Source organism: Perca fluviatilis, chromosome 8 (assembly GCF_010015445.1).
Source record: "Perca fluviatilis chromosome 8, GENO_Pfluv_1.0, whole genome shotgun sequence".
NCBI lineage: Eukaryota > Metazoa > Chordata > Actinopteri > Perciformes > Percidae > Perca > Perca fluviatilis.
In genome coordinates this window covers 14,635,869-14,642,220 of record NC_053119.1, presented here as the reverse complement: position 1 = coordinate 14,642,220, position 6,352 = coordinate 14,635,869, and positions in this window count along the sequence as shown.

Sequence of the window (6,352 nt, the reverse complement as noted above, 5' to 3'; positions counted from 1 at the left end):
CAGCATGTCAACATGTACTATGTGTTATCTCGCTGACACAGCTGTCTCTGAGCTACAGGATCCCCCCTCAGCAGTTAGAACATTAAATAACCAGCACCAGGAGAGGTTGGACTGACCCCTGCACAACTTAATTTTGTAATTGTTCTTGTAAAGTCTGTCTGTGTAGATGATCTTTGTTTTGTCCCACATATAGCTTCCAAAAGCAAATACAGTTCAAGATACAGCCTGATAAAAATACAATTCATTCATTTAACATGATTCACTAGGCTGCACAAGTGTGTGTATTTATGTGCCTCTTTGTGATTCTCTGTATAAAAAGATGCCTACCACAGCTCACACACGCCAGAGAGGACAGCCGAGGGAGTGAGAAAGATTGGAGGCATAGATCATCTGGCTTTTTCCTACTGCTGATAGCCAAGGGAGAGCAGAGACGGCAGAGTGAATCATTGAGAGAGAAAGTGTGAAGTGAGCGAAGCAGTGAAAAGGAAAAGGAGAGGAAAAGGAAACAGAGGAACGTGTACCCAGGGGAGGAGCGTGATGTAAATCTCTGTCCTCTCCTCCCCTCGGGGCTTTGCCTCCCGAGGGACCAACGAGTCTTTGAATTATATTGGTGCCTGATCTGGCAACTTGAACCTTAAGTCTGCCAAGAGAAGTGGGACGGGTACCTGATGCAAGCGTCGGCATGCATTAAAGTACGTTATGTTCCGGTAAAGTAATGCACATCATGGATATGTGTGCATGTGTGTGACACAGTGAGTGTTGTGTCATTAATCTGGGTGTAATCACTACATCTGTGTCCCTGTGTGGGTTGCTCTCTCCTCTAATCCATCTCTTTATCCCTGCATCATTCTTATTACATCACTCTGACCTCTACACTGTGGCAGCCCCAACAGCTGGCCAAGGCCTGTAAAACAACACACATGTGCAGTCAATCAACACACCATATTGACTCTATAGAAATCAGAAAGTGTATCATAAAAAAGCTATACCACAATACATATAGGATACTGGTGGTTTCATTATAGGATCACTTACAAAAGCTTGACTGTACGTATATGAAATATGAGTGCTGGATGCAGTGGAGTAGAAGGAAATACTCTATACTGTATAAAGCTGAATATCCCAAAATATTTTTAATGTAATAATTAATAAATTAAGATAAATTAATGTATTGGAAATACATTGAAGGCAATCCAGAGTGAGTTGGGTGTTGACTGAGCTGCTCTGCTCGTCTAAGCAATATACCTGGCCAGATGTTATCTCTCTTTCTCTCTATCTCTCTCTCTCTCTCTATCTCTCTCTCTCTCTCTCTCTCTTGTGTCTCTCTCTCTCTCTTTCTCTCTGTCTATTATTTTGTCAATAAACATAACTAACCATGATAAAGCGAAAAAACTGTCTGTCCTCAAAAAGGTCAATCTTTATGAAATAAATCAACAAATCCCAAATTGATTTAAAAGTAATAACTGCATTAAATGAGTTTACCGACCCACAAAAAATTTTTCTTTGTTTTTTCTCTATATTCCCTGAATCATTCTTTCTGCTGAATGAGCAGGCCCACTCAAAGCTGCCTTAAGAGACACTGCTTAAGGCAGCAAGGTTCCAACAGATGTTGCTTCCACATAAAAATTAAGGATTTATATGAGTGATCTCATTAAAAGTATTAAGCAGATTGTCACCCTGTGTGACATTTTCAGAAACATTCTTCAAAGCATCTTGTCGTACACTTAAACTTTGTATGTAATTAAATTAGATTTGTCTCAAATGGAAAACATCACTGATTAACACTCTTTACTTTTGCCACCCAGTAGAAATGACTGTCGAATGTAATCTAATTGTGCAAATTTGCCTCAACAGTCCATACAAAAACTTCATCAAATATTCATATTTGCATATATGTTGGAGATATTTTCCTTTATTCATTTCTCACACTTTCCCTCAAACAAAGCAGTTGTATTTGCAGCACCAGTCGGAGCTGACAGCATTTCGTGATAACATGAAACAAGTCAGCTATGAAATTAAATCCCCCAATGGAATAGTGCTATTACAAAGGCACTATACTGTGTATCTTTATCTGTGGGTGAAATCAACAGACTTTCAGTGGGGCTGCCTGTTTTTCCATACCTGAAGTAAATTATGAATTATGTCTCAGTATCTGTAAAGGAGGTTATGTTTTCTGTGTTCTTTCAGTATTAAAATACTATACTTATTAGTTTTGAGGGAATCTAATCCAATCTAAAATTATTTTAGAACAAACTTAAATTTAGAATTTAAGCTATAGTTTTTGTTACACTTAGGCACAACTGTTGACTCTATTGTTCATGTACAAGATTACGCAACGTACAGTAAGCATCATCATCAATATCATCATTAATGTTATTCACATTTCTGCTTTTCATTGCAATACCATGCATTTTAGGCTGCCTGTTTATCTGTTCCGCCATTGCACTTCAGCACAAGTTTCCACTTTTGGCTATGAAGTTCTAGACATGAATAATTTATAGGTTCACATTTGAGTCACATCCGTTTCAAGTCACATACATTTTATTCTCCTGTCATTTACAAATGCATGCATTAGATGGAAGTGGATCATGTCACAGTGCTGAATACAAACCACCACTGTAAACAAGTATAAATAAGACGGTATAGGCCAGGCAGAAGCAGAGTAAATGCAAACATTTGTTCTCCCCTAGACATAGGTCAGTGAATCAAACTCTTATACCTTACATCAATCTTGGCTTTATTAGTTAATGTTTATCAATACTACTTTGATAGACAAACATGGCATGCACATTAGGGTGAGGTATTATACAAACAGCTGCAAGATACTCTGGATGCGCATGAGCACATATTTTTGAGTGGGAATTGACTTTTTACTCACAATCTGGCGAACTAGCCAGCTTGCATTCAAGTAGGAGATTTGCTGTATTCAGGTGTAGGTGTATGGCAGTTACACTTGAAGCTGAGCTGCATAACTGTGAAAAATGGTCCGCATAATGGAGTGTTCAAACATTTTATGGGGCATTTTTTCCAGTGAATATATCAGGAACCAATAACACAGCAATATGTGCACATTACAGCAGCAGGCAGCTGGGAGCCTGTGTGGTTGCTGGTGAATATTTGATGAGAGAATGGATCCTCTCCCTGGGCAGGTTGAGTACAGTGTGCACACTCAATCGCACACACGAGCACACACACACACACACACACACACACACACACACACACACACACACACACACATACAAGCATACACATATGTACACACACACACACACACACACACACACACACACACATACAAGCATACACATATGTACACACACACACACACACACACACACACACACACACACACACACACACACACACACACACACACACACACACACACAGACAAAAAAACCCAGTTGGTACAATTTATCTGCTTCCACAGTCTTCCACAGCAGGTGCCAGTGAAGGTGATATTAGAGTACACTGCATAACTGCCGATGAAAAGCACACCAGAAAGTGATGCCTCTTATTCTCCAGGATCTCCATTTTACAAATCATTGAGACACACGCTTACACACACATGCAAGGTCGTCTTCTCTTTTTCATCAGTAGCTTTCAAGTGGCAAGAGAGGAATACTAAAAGAGTGGGTCGAAGAGAAGTTGGCCTAGAAAGAGCAATTACAAGTGCAATTGTCCGTTCATTGATATTTAACTTTGCAACTATTTGTAGAATTCTACACTTAGAGGATTACACCAGTATTTCTGAATGTTTGAGTCCATTCATTAAAAACCTTTTAGAGGCTTGATTGTTTTGTTTTTCAGTTTTTTTTCTGCAGTGCCGACTTTTCAAAAAGATGTGCACTTTTAATCGCATTAGCATAGTTTAGCATAGAGAGGGTAACACAAAACAACAAAACAATAAAAATGGTGCTCATTTTGATGAACTAAAGCAAGTTTCAAGCCTCTGCAGTTGTTTTTTTTTATATTTTGTGATATGAATAAAAAGCAACCTAAAATACAAACCAAAAATCTAAACCATTAAAGTTGACATTAAAAAAGGGGTTAGCAGTAAAGTATGTGTGATTTGTACTGTAAATGCTAAAGGGTAAATAGACTTGCGTCTATTGGTGCGAACACTTTCAGATATGATGAAAAGCCTAAACAAACTGGTTCATACATCTTAACTTGCACTGAAATAGAAACACAAATTTCAAACCTTGAAAAGTGCACTCCTTTATGCACTACGTAAACCTTTATGCACTATGGGTACTGTACCTGCCTGTTACTGAGCAAGGTTCACCTCTGACACTTTACACTGGAGACAGGAGTCCTCTGGTAGTCTAAAACCCCATCTTCTTTTACACCTCTTCAATTATATACAGCCTGCTGTCTAGACCTTATCACAGCACCTCAACAAACATTCTGAAGTTCATCTTCCTGTCGAACAGCAAACAACACCATTCACCAAAAAGCAATACACCTCTGACTGCATACCGACAACCATTATGGTTTTATCTATTCAGTGGTAGGGTGGAAACGTTTTCTGTCACATGAGTATTTCAGAGGCTTATCCACTCTGCCATTATAAGTGGAGAGCATTGCTGAGAACAGAATGCAGATGTGTGCACTTCCCATAACCTTAGTATTAGAGATTATTAATGGCAAGATATGTCTGATGGAAGAGAGACTTTTAACTCCAGGATATTGCCAGTTCCAATAAATGCTTACATGAGCACTGAAGCATCTGTAGCTCTGCCACATTTCCCTCCCTTTACATCAGCATCGTTGAGACTCCTTCCCCACTCCATTCCTGTCCTCAAATCTGCCAATGACATTTCCTTCTTATCTTTATGGCATTTATCAATTTAGTGTCCTCATTTCCATTATCAAATGTATTTTTGTCCCTTAGCCTCTTATTTACACTCTCATTTTTGTTCTCACCCAACCTTCTCTCTTTTGCCAATCTGACTCTGATCAGCAGTGATTTCCTGCTCACTGATTTGTAGGATTTAGGGGCGTGAACTGTGTTATCCATAGAATTCTCCTATGACATGGCAGCCAAGGGAGGGGCTGGTGGAAAAAGCGAGATAAGAATAGGGGAAGAGGCGATAAGGGTGTACTGATGCCTTGTGGACACTGCTCCTTTAAGAGTATTTTTAGTATGGGAGATAGCTGTGGTCACTCGTCAGGAAAAAAGACTGGGTGGCTTTAAAGACATGGGCAGTGTTCTGGCGTGATGCAGAATAAGAGAGGGAGAATGCACAGCACAAACCATGCTCCCTAGGGACACACAGCAGACTGCCAAGGCTTGGTAACTCTACCTGCGTATCATGCCCATTTTAATGCAATCAAGTTATCAGTCAATTACATTAGTGGAACATTTATAATGTGTGACAAAGTACTGGCTTCAATCAGTCTGTGAATAACACACACACACACACATATATATATATATATATATATATATATATATATATATATATATATATATATATATATATATATATATATATATATATAATATTATAATATTATATATTTAATATAGTACAGTATATAGTATTACTATATTAATACAATTAATGTGTATTATCAACTTAATTTTTCATTATTTTATATATATACATAATTAGTATTACTATATTTAAAAAATGTATGTATATTGGCTTTATATATTTCTAATTAATATGATGCAAACAATATGTTAGCTCACATAATACAAATGTCAGTATACTTAGTCCTAAATGTCACACTTTAAAACCAATTCATCAACTGTCCACTTTCTTTTTCCATTTGTCATTTTGGTGCATTCCACCGGTCTTATGGTACCATCTAGAGAGTAGTGTTGTGAGTGCATATTTCCCCCTCCTTGGGGCAGATATGTAAATTTAATGACACTGGCAAAGTGTGTGCGATCAGGTTACTGTATAGATTACATGGTGACCCTGCCAAACACACAGGCACAGAGGCCTAAAGACCTAGAGAGGACAGTAATACACCTCCATGCAGGTTACTGCTCCACACCGCTCCGGCTCTGCCCCAGAGAAAACCATGCCGGGGAAAAACTGCTTTGCCTTCCTCAAGGGTCAACGTCAGAGGTGTGTCTTTTTTGCAAACTAGTTCCTTGACTAAAACACTTTTTCAGGAATTTGTAAGTGACTGGTTATTGTTATTGTTGTTGTGTAAGTTGCAGTCTCATCCATGAGAATTACAGCTGAGGGAGTTAGAAACAGCTAGGCAGCATTATGCTCCAGTGTGTCGGCTTAATTAAAATGAGAGCGAGATAAGTACTGCTTCTGAGCTCTGTTTGTTTGAGTGTGTTTGTGTATGAGAGAGCCACATAGAGGAAGAGAGGGAGAGA